This window comes from Nyctereutes procyonoides, unplaced genomic scaffold, assembly GCF_905146905.1.
Source record: "Nyctereutes procyonoides isolate TBG_1078 unplaced genomic scaffold, NYPRO_anot_genome, whole genome shotgun sequence".
In the NCBI taxonomy this organism is placed as follows: Eukaryota; Metazoa; Chordata; class Mammalia; order Carnivora; family Canidae; genus Nyctereutes; species Nyctereutes procyonoides.
In genome coordinates this window covers 22,498,743-22,514,080 of record NW_026575132.1, presented here as the reverse complement: position 1 = coordinate 22,514,080, position 15,338 = coordinate 22,498,743, and the positions used below count along the sequence as shown (strand labels likewise).

Genomic DNA, 15,338 nt, shown 5'->3' with positions numbered 1-15,338 from the left:
CGGTGGTTACATTGAGAATCTGCAATGGGTAGCAGCCATTAGGGAACTCACGAAGCCTGGAGCTGAGTCCATGGCCTAAACCGCCTGGTGGCTTGGGAAAATAAGAAATAAGACAAGAAATTCAGACCATTTTGAACACCAAAATGAAAACTTAACAGGAAAATATTGATTCTCAACACCTTTTTTCATTCTCCCCAAGAATGTCTCCCATAGTCTTTATGTCTTACTCAGTGGCATTTATTTCCAACCACTTGCTTAGGTCAAACATTTTGAAGTCACCTTGAGTTTCTTTCTTACTCTTATACCTCACAGCCAATCTGTCAATAAATCCCACCAATTACATCTTCAAAATATGTGCAGAATCTGTCTACTCTTCTACTACCAAGTAATTGTCATCTCCTTCCTGGATTATTGCAACCATCTTCTAAATGTTTTTCTCATGTCTGCCCCCTGCGGTCTATTCTCAACAGAGTAGCCAGACAGAGAAATTCTTCTAAAAGCATATATAATCCTGGGGTACTTTGGGGGGGTACTCAGTCAGCTAAGTGGCTGATTCTTGATTTCAGCTCAGGTCATAATCAGGGTCCTGGGATCAAGTCCCACATCGTCTCTGCACTTAGTGGGGAGTCAGCTTGAGGATTCTCTCTCTCTGCCCCTTGCTCTGTCTCAAAAAAATAAAAGTAAATAAATCTTTGAAAAAAATAAAAGCATGTATAATCCTGATTTAACTCTGCTCTGCCAATGGCCTCCCTTCTCACTCCTAGTAAAAGACAGAGCACTTATAATGACCCACAGACACTGTGCATCTGGCCCCTCACTTCCCTGTCATCTTCCACCATTCTCTTTCTTGTTCCACTGCAACAGCAGTAGAGTCTCTGTTGCTTCTTCAACTCTCCAGGCATGAAACCACCTTCAAGGCTGGAGAACTTTTACATCTCTTCTCATTGTTAGGTTTCCAGAGAAGCCATCCCTGCTGACTACACTTTCCTTTCATAGAGAGAGAGAGAGAGAGAGAGAGAGAGAGAGAGGGCGCGTGCGCGCGAGAGAGCGTGTGCACACACTCACCCTTACTCTGTAATGCTCCAAAACCTTAGGAAACAATAGTGAATTAAAATTAAATGGACAAAAATTCTTTTTTTTTTTTAAAGATTTTATTTACTTATTCATGAGAGACACAGAGAGAGAGGCAGACACACAGGCAGAGAAGAAGCAGGCTCCTCGCAGGGAGCCCGATGTGGGACTGGATCCCACGTCTCCAGGATCATGCCCTGAGCCGAAGGTAGGCGCCAAACTGCTGAGCCACCATAGGCGTCCCATGAAAATTCATGCCTCATGGAGTAAGGGGAGGCAGCTGATAAGCAATGCACATAACAAAGACATAAATTTGGCTCTAACTCTTATCAACAAAAGCAGAACACATGATAGAAGATCAAAGTGATATATTGCAATGACCAGGGCAGGCCTCACTAAGAGGAAAGACTGGAGGGAGAAAAAAGAGAGCTACTCAGGTGCTTGCAAATCCCCTTCACATCCTTCTATACTTTCTCCCCATTTCTTGCACAGCTTCCTCTATATAGAGCCTTATCACCATCTAATATACCGTAAATTTCATATATAAATGAGAAAATGATTTTAGTAACTTATTTGATGTTCCATGATCAAATAATGGAATAAAGTTAGTCTCTGAGAAACCTCTGGAAGGAGCCTTTCTGATTTGAATGTATGTAAAATATTGCTTGAAAAATATGATCTGTTTAATAGAGAATAGCCTTGCAAAAACTAAATACCAAACAGATTTTTAGGGAAATGCTGCTTCGATATGGAATCCTGTTGGACTTGGTATAGGAAATCCATCAAAAATCTGATAGGTGGCAACAATGTCATGATTCTCAGAAAAGGATTCTCTCTCTCTCTCTCTTTCTCTCTCATTCTTTTGTTATGTAGAACAGAAAAACTAGTTTCTTCCTTATGTAAAAAGAACAAAAAAGACTGAGTCCTTAGATACTGAAAGGGAGTACATTTTCTTAAAGCCACTGAAAGCCTGTGGCAAAGGAAGAAGGGCTGCAGGGGGTTTGACTCTTAGAATTGGTTTAATGATGGAATCCACAATCTCTGGATAAACCCAGTAAGTCAGAGTGAGTTCAGTATAAGCTGAGGATAGATCATCAGATGAAGCTCCAATTTATAATACCTGATGGTTAGAGCCAAATCAATCTCAATATAAGAGAAACCCTATTAATATTGGTGAATGGATTATTAAAACTAAAGCATTCTGTGAAATTTTATGGCCAACCTTCTTATTTTTCTTTAGTTAGGAAAAAAAAAAATCATTGGCTATAGTCAGCTCCAGGTTTGACATGTTTCTGTGTAGGCTGCACACTATGATAAAGAATGCTATCAACCTGTGAAATTTGGGGTGTATAGTTGAGGTTATTTGGGGGTTGATAGATTTGTGCTGCTTCATCCACATTCTTACTAAACGTTAGATCTCTCTTGTGACTAATGATACAGCATGAGTTTGTGAGACTAGCTTGATCGTTTGGGGATCAGATCTGAGGCTGTGGCCTCATTAGCACAGTAACTAACAAGCTGAGCTAATTGGTCACACACCACAGTCACAAAATGATTATTTATGAAACACCAAAGATAAAGTCTTAAGGTATATTTGTGGCAAGCATAGCATTTTGGTTTATTTATGTGATTTTAAAATAAGAGCAATAAACAGAATACTGCCTCATACTTCCAGGCATGGGGTTTACAATACTGAACAATTTCCTAAAGGAACATTTTGCAATTCTTTTGACCATAATCCCTCTTTTCTAATGAACCTAAAATTATCATGCTCCACCTGAAAATTATTATTGTCATCTACATGTTCCCACCAGTCCAAATCAGTGTTGAAGGTTTATTTACTATAGTCAAATATAAAATATCATATTGTTTGCTTTTACAAACTACAAATGTATGTCCTAAAATGTCTGATATGTCCTTTTTTTGTTGCTCTTCCCTATAAGGGAAGTTTGTTCTGTCTCTAACAAACCAGGCTCAAAAAAGTATGTCTTTTTTTTTTTTTTTTTTTTTGAGAGAGAGAGAGAGAGAGAGAGAGAGAGAGAGAGAGAGAGAGAATGTCAAGCAGGCTCCATGCTAAGCCCTGCCTGATACAGGGCATGATCCCACGACCCTGAGATCATGACCCAAGCCGAAATCAAGAGTCAGAGGCCCAACTGATTGAGCCACTCAGACACCTCTAAAATATTTGTCTTTTGATAGGATTTGCTACAAATGTATGAAGGTGTTAAAGTAATTTGAAAATATAAATATGATTGGCATACAAGTAGCACAGACCAAACTTTTTGATGAGTAGGTTAACAAAACCAGTGCAAACAAGAACATGAGACTGTTATATAGATGATAAGTAAAAAATGTCAATAAAAAGGAGTTCTGAATTTCAGTTGCTTAATCACATGTAAATCTAGTTAATGTCCTACATGGCAGTAACCATAGCATTCAGGATTAGCTTCTCTTTAGGACTGACATCATTTGAATTGATCAGTTTCTAACACCTAACTTGACAGACATCAGAGTAGTGAATAGTAAATCAAAGAAAGTTCCATTCTCTGTTTAGATGGCCCTTAGGTAGTCTTATTTATGTGATATTAAAAGATAACATCATCATCTTTTCTCCAAATTTCTGATAGCTTTTCTTAATGCAAATCATAAAAATGTGAACATGTAATACAAGAGTATGAAGCGGTGGGGTTTTGTGGGAGAGCTTTGCAGTGACTGTGTAATTGCACACACTCTCTTTCTCTATTCATAGATCTCCCAAGATCCCTTTTTTAAAGAAATTTTGTTTATCTTTCACAAAGTCCTGAATAGTCCCCTTGACTGTTGCCTTTCTTGGCTTTCTGATCTTCCCCATCTCATGCTGTTCTGCTTTGAGACTGATCGGTACTCTTTTTTGACATGAACAATGCTTTCATTTTCTGGAAAATAGGCTCCTTTGATTGGATGCTGAGGGATAGATGAACAACTAGCTATACTTGCCTTAATTACTTTACCCCTTAACTCCATACCTCACTTGCTGGGCTGTACAGATATATCTGACTCACTTACTGTGTTGGACTAAAGAGAATTATGATGCAGAGAAAAAATTTAAGCTATATGCTACATGTCCTTATTCTCCTTGCCCAAGGGAAAAGCTCCCAAAGGCTGGAACCTTTGTGGAGGATTTCCTTCATGGATGCAACTCAGGTTCCTTCCTTGACCTCCTGCTCTCTATGCCACATTTCTCAGCAATTGCTTTCTTATTCGTACCTACATTATAATGACCCGCTAATCCCCTCTTGGGAAACTGACTTCTCTATTTGCAAGGTTGTGTCTGATATTTCTCTACCATGCAGTCTCTAGAAATAATAATGCAGGGCATAGCATTTCTAAATATCTGAGTTATTCAAGCTAGATCATCCCTGGGGGCTTCAACATAATAGACTATGGTGGGTGCTAGATTTAAGTCAAACCGCTTTCTCCATTCTCTCTTTCTCATCCCTTCTCCAATGTTAAATAGATATATTCTCTCTCAATGGAAGTCTCCAATTATCAAATTTAATATACACACAGACACGCATATATCCCAGGGATAAAGGTACTTCTCAGAGAGGAAGAGAAACCTTTACCTAAATGTAATACTTTGCCAGGGTCACTGCTCACATATATATATATATATATATATATATATATATATATATATATATAAATATGTATAATGTTTATTTAAATTTATTACCTTGAAGTACCCTTTAATAAAGTTTCCTCAAAACTATGCCTTTTTAAAATACTCTGTAGCCATTTGCCCTTGTCTGAAACTTTTAAATACAGAAGGAACTGGATGAACTTTGAAATGACTACATTTCTGAGTGCAAAATGGAGCATCTCCATTTCACTTTTTTAAGCAGAAAGAAGAGACATACATAAGAGAATTTCTTTCCCTCGTGCCCAAGTATCATTTCCTCTCTTCTCAGGAATCAGCAAGGGAGTTCTTTCAGTTAAACTTAGTGTTTGGCAAGAACATAACAAAGTTCTTAAGCATTTTTTACGGGCTGAATTGTGTGTCTCCTCAAGATACAGGCTGAGGTCCTAACCCCCAGTACCTGTGAATATGACTGTGTTTTGAAATTGGGTCTTTGCAGATGTAATCAAGTTAAGATGAGATCATACTGAATATGGGGAGGGGGGCCCTGATCCCATATGAATAGTGTCCTAAAGTAGATGTGAAGAAGGAGAGATCTTCCCCTAGAGGCTTTTGAAGGATCATGGCCCTGCTGACACCTTGATTTTGGATTTTTAGCCTCCAAAACTATGGGGGAATAAATTTTTATTGTTTTATACCTCTCAATTTGTGATACTTTGTTATAGCAGACCTAGCAAACTAATAATGCAAGCATCATTATCATCATCATCATCATCACAGATACTGTTAATGACATCTGCTTTGTGGCATTCACTGTGTCATTTGCTTGGCTGATTTGCATGCTCAATGACACTGTAGATTCTGGGGTCAAAGACCCAAATGTGACCCAATTCTGGCTCATACTTACTAGGTGTATGATATAGGGCAAGTTGTATAACTGTTACCTATTATTTCTCTTATTTTCTCAAGTCATTATAGTAGCCTTGAAAGATAGATATTAATATCCCCATCTCTGTGCTTTCTAAGGCATAGAGAAATTTACCTCTAAATCTGACTATAAACTCATGGAAATGCAGTCTGTAAGTGGAACTGTTGGATGTATTTTAAATATGCTTTTTAACTTATTTTGAAATAATCTCAAATTCATAGAAAAATTTTAAGAATAACACAAAGAGGGGGATCCCTGGGTGGCTCAGTGGTTTCGTGCCTGCCTTCGGCCCAGGCATGATCCTGGGGTCCCGGGATCGAGCCCCGCATCGGGCTCCCTGCATAGAGCCTGCTTCTCCCTCTGCCTGTCTCTGCCTCTCTCTTTCAGTCTGTGTCTCTCATGAATAAATAAATAAAATATTAAAAAAAAAAAGAATAACACAAAGAACTCTCACATACTTTGACCCAGACTCCCTGATTGTTAACCTTTTTTTTTTTTTTTACACATTTTTCTCATCACTGGGTTTCTCTCTTTGTGTGTGTGTGTGTATATAAAAATATATATATTTAGTTACTTATATAAATAAAATATATAATTGTATTGTGTGTATTCACTGTTTATACATAGTATATATGTTTATTATTTATGTATTTTGTTTACTTATATAAATAGAAACCTAGCGATAAGAAGAATGTATAAAAACATAATTATATATATAATTTATGTTTTATTTTTTCCTAAGCCACTTGAGAATTATAGACATGTGCCCTCTTCTCCCTTAATCCTTCAATATGTGATTCCTAAAAACAAGAGTTCTCCCCCATCTAATGAAAGTTCAACCATGAAAATAAATTAAGGTTGATACTTAGTATGTTGTATACTTTTTAAATGAATTTTTTTTTATCAACGAAAAGCCTACATACAAAAAAGTACACAAATCATAGATATATAGCTTAATGAATTATCCACCAAGTGATCACACTGAAGTAACCACCGGGAAGATCAGGAAATAGATCCTTGTCAGCACCCAGAATCTCCCCACCCTGTGCCTTCCCAGCCATTTCCTCCTCTTTGACCTCCTTCTCCCCAGAGATAACCATTATCCTGGCTTTTATTAACATAGATAGTTTTGACCAGTTTGAACTTTATTTAAACAGAATTATATAACTGCATTATTTTTCTTTCCTTTTTTTTTTCTTTTTACTTTAAAAGATTGGCTTTTTTCACTCAATATGTGAAGTTCATTCTTGTTGAGTATCTCTGTAATTTGTTTATTTCTTGTTGCTGTATAGTATTTCCTTGTATGACTACATCTCAATTTATCCATTTTACTGCTATGGGACATGTGGATTGTTCCCAGTGTTTGACTATAAACATTTTTGTATACATTGTTTGGTGCCTGTATATGTACATTTTTGTTGGGTTTATTACTAGAAGTGCAGTGGTTAGGTTGTAGCGCCTAGATAAGTTCAGTTTTAGTACATACTGTACTGCTAAATAGTTTACCCTCTTCTGTAGTATATGAGAATTCCAGGTGCTTCATTTCCTTATCAATACTTGGTATTATCATTCTTTGTAATCCTAGCCCTTGTGGTGGGTGTACAGTTGTATCTTATTGTGGTTTTAATTTGAATCACTCTGATGACTAATGAAGTTGAGTATTTTTTTCGTATACTTACAGATTACTTAAATATCCTACTTACCTGACCCTAATTTTTTTTTTTTTAGTTAATCTGTATACTTTTTACACATCATGAAGGAAAGTTTTACTTGGTTAATGTGAATTAAATGAGTACTCTAATAACAATGCTGTAAGAGCACCAGCTTCAGTTGTATTATCTATATATCATTGCATACATACAAATTACTTCAAAACTTACTGCCTTAAAACATTTATTTTATCACAAATTTCTTATAGGTCAAGAAATTGGGGCACCCAACTAGGTTAGTGAAATGATTCCAGCTCAAGGTCTCCAGGATTACAGAGTTACAGTCAAGATGTCAGCTAGAGCATCTCAACAGGGTCTGGAGGTCTTGCTTCAGAGGTAGCTCACTCCTAAGGCTAGCAAGCAAGGCTGTCTAGAGGCAGGAGGCCTCAGCTCCTCATGACATGGCCCTCTCCATGTCTCCATGCTTAAGTGGCCTCAAAACATGGTGGTTGGCTTCCACCAGAGTGAGTGATCTAGGAGAGAGCAAGGTGGAAGCTACAGTGTGTTTGATGACCTGGCCTCTTAAATTACAGTCCATCATTTCCAAGGTATTCTATTGGCTACGCACATAAACTGTATTCCATGTGACAATACAATGGCCATCCTGGCTGCCACAGTTGTTCTTTAAACTCCATTGCCCAAGTTTACGTGCTTGTTTTTTAATTCAGATAGAGAAAAAAAAATGACCTACTTAATACATGTGCATTCATATGACAAATGCAATAAATTGATTTTTAGGGTAACTTATTTCTTACAGGTGTTCCAGAGATTTGTGAGAGTAAATGAGTGGATATTTTTAAGTTCCTTTTACGCCTTCTTTCTTGTCCTCTTTCTCATATTTGATGAGTTATGGAGTAAACAGATTTTGTGTGTCTGAAAGTATGTTGCAGTGAAGTCAGCATCTGTACAGAAGACCAGTTAGCAGCTACTTCTCTGGGTTAGCTGTGGGGTAAGGGATGAATAAAAGGAAAGAAGGAAATGTTCAGATAGATTTTAAGTCTGGGCAGGTCAGAGTTACTGCATGTTCAAGGCGTTATTTCTTCTAAGGTATGTGCAAAATAATGTACATCTCCTGTTTGTCATCTAATATCTTTTACTGAGTGGACCAGTTATCTTTCTATTTTTAACATCATCTGATGAATCAATGAATAATTCCAAGTGAAATAGGTATTCACAAAATGTTTTGTTCCTGCAACATTTAAATCAGTAGCTTTTCCATGTTGTCTTGCTAGTTTGCTTACCCTAAGTAATCTAACATATTATGACAAAGTATAGTCACTGTTCAACAGTTTCTCCTGGCTGTACTCAAAGCTGAAAAGTACTTTTTAAAATATACTCTCCTATTTCTTATCTTCTTGGCATATGTCTAAATAAAAAACTAGACCAACGGTATCTGACCTAAGATGTTCATCATAGCATCAAAATAATTAACATTTAATGAGAAAAGGCAGACCCTATGTTTAGCTCTTTTATATGCATCATCTTGTTTACTATTGCAACCCTATTAAGTAGCTGGTATTATTATCCTAATTTTTATAGATGAGAAAATTACAGTTTAGAGAGATTAAGAACTTGACTACGGTCACATAGCTAATAAGTGGCAGAGTCAGCCAGGAATTGAACTAATTATTGATTCTGAAAACATCTCCTTAACCTCTTTAAAAAGTTAAGTGTTCAACCATAGGAGGATGCTCATGTGGATAACTTAAATACAATATAATATTATACAGTCACTGGAAATTACTCAAAAGATATTTATTGGGTTTGAAAAATATTTATAGTTTAATAGTAAATGAATAAGATACACATTGATATAGGATAGTCACATTATAGTCTGCTGTACAGAAAACTAAATATGTATGAATCTCTACAGGAAAAAGAAAAGTAATCTACAAATGTTAATGATGTTTATCTGTAAATGTGGTGAGACTATGGATGACTTTTGCTTCTTTATGCATTTCTATAATGAACATGTATTACTCTTATAATCAGGAAAAAAGTAATAAAAATCTTTAATACTTAATATATGAGAGAGGAAATATAAAGACTTGGTTTCTATGATTAAAGGAATAAGTCTATTTAATAGCTGTTCTATCCGTTAAAAGGTGCAAACCATTCAATTAGATCTGTTTCTGATGTGTGGGGCTATCAGATGTTCAGACACAATGTAATATTCTCCTACTTGCTGTATTCTCTTTTTCTTTCTGCCTTATGTTGGAGATAAAGCAGAAAGTGTGTGTTTCTCATTGGGAAGTTGGCATTTGAATGAGACTGCTGCTTTTCTCAGCTTAAAGAAGATAAAAGGAGTTATCAAGTAATGTTTTCTTTCACCTAAGGATGTTGGTCCCACTCCAACAATTGGAATTGATTGAACTCCAATGCTTGCAAATTTAAAAGCCTAACACAGGGATCTGCTCACTCTGAATTTTACAAATCAATGGATAAACTCAAAACAAAAACCCATTATAGAGCACCTTAATGTTTATCTGTTTGGTAAGATAAACATTTGTAAACGAACATTTTCAACTACGAGCTTCAGTAATAACACAATGAGATCTGTATTGGATATTAAACATTTGCATAGAACTATAAAGCTAGTACAAACCCAAAGGAGAAAATTGCTTTTTTAAAAATCAAGTCTTCTGATCCACATTCTCAATTAAACTGTGTTTCATTCATCTAGACTGGAGTCATTTCTCTTGCCTTTTGATAACATTTTTATTATTGCCTCTGTAATGTAGCATCACATGAAACAAGTGTGCCATTGGTATTTGATTAAGAGTATTGCTTCATGGAAGTCTAGAAAGCATTGAACCAGGCAAAAGAAATGATATTAAATAGACTTATGTTTGATGAGCATAATGATTGTTAATTAGTTTTCCATTTAGCTCTGATGTTGTCAAATCTAAATCTTGATATTAAATTTGGACGTCAGCGCTGGACTTACTGAGATTACCCTAACTGGAGGAAAAGTTTTAAAACAGACCATATCTATATGGAATCAGTACTTTTATATAAAAAGATTAGTTAATAGATTTCAGTCAGTAGGCTTAAGGGCTATAACATCTAGATTAGGGCTTCACACATTGTCTTTGATGGTGGACCAGGTTCCCTCCTCCCGTTTTGTCACAGACCAGTACTTTGATAAAATATAATAAAACTGAAATACTGGAATAGTGGAAACTTGAAAATAAAGACATACAAAACAGAAACACATTTTTTATTATTCGTTTCTATAGATACACATTTTTTCAAATTTTTCTAAAAGTCTAAAATCTTTACCCTTAATTTTTTGTGCTTATCCTACCATGAAGCAACAACAAACACTTTTTGGACCTGCAGCAGTCTATAAACCACATGTCCTTGCTGCAGTGGGTTCCTCTGTACATCTCCAAGCCCCATGCCGTTGTTTGGCTTAGGCTGGGAGTCTGATAGGAACTTCAGGTTAGGGACTTCTTGATTCCAGAGAATCTGATGAGGCTGATTTTGTCATCCTCACCTCCACCTCCACCTCCCGTTGAGATGGTCTGAGACTACTTATACCTGCGTGGCACCACAATCTGTCACTTTCAGCGTCCTAATGTTATCCTTGTATTTGGAAACACTGAGGTATGTTTTCCCAAGGCTCTGCTGGCTGTGTTGTCACTAGGATTCAAATTCAGATTTGCCTCCATACAGAGACCAAGCTCTTTTCACAAATCTAGTCTTTCCATCTGAAATAAAACATTACACTCTGGTAGTTCGGTGCTGGGCACTTTTGAATTTCTCTAAGGAGAATTCTAGAAGTCCAGGGCATGGTCCACCTTGCCATAGATCATTAACATGGTTAAGGTCCCAATGCCATATTGGTCTTCTACATTTACTTGGCTACTAACAATCTGCTTGGTATGCATAGCATTATGAGTAACTTTATAGCCACTCAGTGTATTCCAATTAGGAGTTATTTCCCCCCACATTACTCCATTTATTCCTAACTAGGAATTAACTCTCAAATTAACTGCAGCATGTTCATTTACCTCTGAAAATGAAACGTGTGAGTTGTTGAATGTCAGGCTCTGCCTCATGAGAAGGAAATTCTAGAGTGAATTCTCATTCACTGTGGGTAAGATTATTTGTCTTTTTTGGTTGGTTGTGAAAGATGCTGATTGTAGTCTAATGCTGAATATTTAATTATTGTGTTGATACTCACCTCACCACCAGCTTACCTGTAGGAATATTTTAAAGACATTGGTTCTTAAAATTTTTTTTTTTGAGTTTTACTTATTTAAGTAATCTCTACACCCAACATGGGGCTTGAACTCACAACCCCAAGATCAAGAGTTGCATGCCCTTCCAGCTGAGCCAGCCAGGCACCCCAAGACAGATTGGTTTTAAAGGAAATAATTTAGGATGGATGGAACTTGCTTTAGAAGGTAGCCTAAATGTAAACAAGATTTAAAAAAATAACTCAAAATATCCAAATATTCAGATCAATTTAGGTGCCTTGGAAATATGTATTTGAGGAAGCCACATTGATGGGTCCATGTCTTAAGATGGTGGTTGCATACAGGATATCTTCATTTTGCTTTAATCCTTACTTTTCCCCCCACTCCATTCAAAACTGTTTCAAGAGTGTATGTTGGAAAAAAAAAAAAAAAGAGTGTATGTTGGACATTTCTGAGTTGATATTAGGCCAGGACTCACTCAAAGAGCAGGAAATTCAAAATAGCCACTCATGCACAGCTGCTTCTCCTGGATTCTCCACAGGAAATACATGCACTAAGGAGGAGTCCAAGCCCATGAATACTGTTTATTACTATATGTGCTTGGTGCCAATGCCCTGCTTGGAATTTCTAGCCCTGCTAAATTGTAGCTGGGGGCTACAAAGGGCTGAAACCATTAACTACGTGTCTTGTCAAAGACCAAACTAAAAGGAATTCCTCTTACTCTAGTTGTGGGGAGAAAAAAAGAAAAAAAAAAACAAAAACAAAAAGGAGTGGGATGATTTTTCTCCCCCTAAGACCTAGAATGAAGCTGTCTAAAGCTCTACCCCAGGACAAAGCCTTCCTTTTGAAAGACAGGAAGTGTGGTTTGGGTGGGCGGTGAGAGGAGGCAGGAGGAGTTAATTGATGGAAAACAAGGCCTGGTCTCTTGCTAGAGCAGCAGCGGGTGGGCAAGTTCCTCTTTATGAGACAAGTCAGAAAGGGCAGCACCTCTAAGAAACCAAATCCAGCTGGAGAACATTGACAGAAGTGGAAGGTTTTGTGCTGCTTCCCTAATGACACTGGAAATTCTTCCCTCTGACTCCACACCATGGCCCAGCAAAGGTCCTCAGAAATTAACATTGCTTCTCCTTAAGGGTGCAGGGCAGGGAGGACTGCAGTGTTGATCTGACCCCCAGAAGCCAACGATGTATACATTGTCCAACAGAAGGGTAATGCTGTGGTCTGAGTTAGCTCCCCGGGCATATCCAGGGTCGGCCAGCTGTACCAACGGAGAGGTGAACCAGAAGCTAATGCCTCTTACCTACAGTCTCCCATATTTCCAGTGCTGCCTCATTCCTCCCACATTCCATTTAAATCAAGGGAGGCACAAGACCCTGCTGCTTTGCATTGGGACGAGCTGTATCTGATGGCAGCCTCTGAACACTCTGGGATGCTATGCGGCAGAGCAGCTACAAGCATGAATCAATTAGGCGGCTATTAGGTTCAGCCTCTCAGGCCATGGCATAGTCAGCTTCACGCTGACTTTGTTATATATGAAATTCCCAGGGAGAATAATACCTTATCTAAACTTTCATTATATTTTATAGTAGAATGAATATGGATCGATAATAAATTTTGCTCTAATCTAACATTAGTTTCAGAAGAATTTCACCCTTTTCCTCTTTCTCTATCAAGAAATCAAATTATAACCATAAAAATAAAAGCTATTCTACTCAAGGACTCTGTGAAGAGAACAATGGTTCTTTTTATAATATTAATGTCTTAGCTTATATTTTAAAATAAGCCTGGGTGATTTATATAATGTAGAATTAAATTTGTTTTTCAGAACACGAACCTACATTTAGATGTTTTTGAAAACTAACCTTTTATACGTAAGAACCATAGGGGAGAAAAACTTTTCTTCCCTTCTAAGATCTTTGGCTTGCATAATAATTAGATTGACATAGACAAGTTAACAGGAGGAAAACAATTTAATTTGGTTTGTATGGGAGCTCATAGAAATATGAGAATCAAAAGGGTAACCAAAGCAGGCAGCTTTTCTACCTTTTAGATAAATAAACAATTAGTTGTGAATAATTTTGGCAAATGGCTTTGGACTTGTGGTAGCAAATTAATAAAGAATTAGCAAGGTTTGTTTATATAGCCTTCTTGGCCCTGAATTCCCTATCTCTGGCAATAAGCATGCCTTCTACCTACCAGGTACAGGGTGGATGCTCTTCACAGGGGAATTTATTTCCTGCTTTCAGAGGGACAGAAGACAGAGTACCTTTCCTGTATGAGCTGTTTCTTAAGTAATTTTAATTCAAAATAATTAGTATGTTAAAGTTCCATATTTTGAGGTGGCCTGCCCTAAACTCCATCACTCTGAAATTAGATCATATGTTATTAAAATATGATAATTATATATTTTAAATGTAGCTCTTTAAAATTGAAAAGTCCATCAAATATATGATCAAGAATGGGAAATAAATGTTTATATATCTACTATTGAGGTTTAGTAAAATAGTATTATACCCTTTACACCTGAATAGTTTCTGAAGAAATGGTATACTACAGGTGGCCACCTTTAAATTTTCCTCATCCCATTACCCTCCCTTGCTCTGAGAGATGACCATTATTATGAAATCAATGTGCATCATTCCCATGGCTTGTATATTTTTTACTCTGTCTACATAGAAACTATACAGTCTTAGTTTGCCTACTGTCAAACTGTACATATCTTTCTCCAACTTGATTTCCAATTTCAACATTTCAGAGAATTTCTGACCTGGGGAACTGGGACATATATATAGCTAAATAAACCCGAAGCCTTTGAACCGGTGCTACCTGAACTACAGAAAGTATAGGTGTTTGCGTAATTTTCTGAGAAGTAGGTCCGTAGCTTTCTCAAAATTCTCAACTTTATCTTTGACCTCAGAAGTCACCTTTCTTCAAAATCTTAAGATTCCATTAATGTCAAAGCTTTTTTTTTTTTTCTAATCACAATGTATAATTCATTTTATTTTTTTCTACGTGTTCTTCTACTCTGGATGAAGCATTAAAAAAAAAAAAAAAGAAAGATTATTCCGAGGCACCTGAATGGCTTAGTTGGCTAAGAGGCCAACTCTTGGCTTTGGCTCAGATCTTGATCTCCGGGTCCTGGGGTCCGGCCTTGTTGGGCTAGGCGCAATGAGTCAGCTTGAGGATTCTCTCTCCCTCTCTCCACTCTCTCCATCTGCCCTGCCCCCTGGGCACGTGTGTGAGTGCAGTCTCTCACTCTCTCTCAAATAAGTAAATACCTCTTTAAAAATTAAAGATTGATAGGCTTTTTCTTTCTTTCTTTCTTCTTTTGGGAGGTAAGTGACCCCGGTTTTGAAGGCTGGGAAGGACTTGGTAAAACTGCAGGTGCCACTCCGACCGCTAGAGGGCACTAACACAATTAAAAACGGAGAAGGTGTCTTCCTGGAGTACAGAAATACAGATGCCAGAGGAGTAGCTTGCAAGATCTTCACATATTTATTTGTCTCTGTTTACAGATTCCTACATCGAGCTTCTAATATGTTCTAAAACATTCATGTTCAAGCTATTTTAGTGTTATCAGTTTCGTAAAGCAAATTTAAAGCAGGCCTGAAAGAGAGGCCTTAAATAAGTGAAGAACACCATAGCTTGATTCTGGCTAATTATTTAGTCATTGCTGAATTTTTAAGATACCCTTTACTGGTCAATTGATATCTTTATCAGTAAAAATTAAAGAACATAACTTAGGAATTTACATAGAAAAAGCAGCCTCTTCAATTAAGACTTTCCTAAAAATGCTTTGTCATTTG

General features: G+C 37.0%; 1 long non-coding RNA gene across 2 annotated transcripts in view; it reads left to right on the top strand.

The window, feature by feature from the left end:
* LOC129522718 (uncharacterized) overlaps window positions 1-15,338 on the top strand; it is an 81,815-nt gene that overhangs the window by 14,235 nt on the left and 52,242 nt on the right. The window lies entirely within an intron of this gene.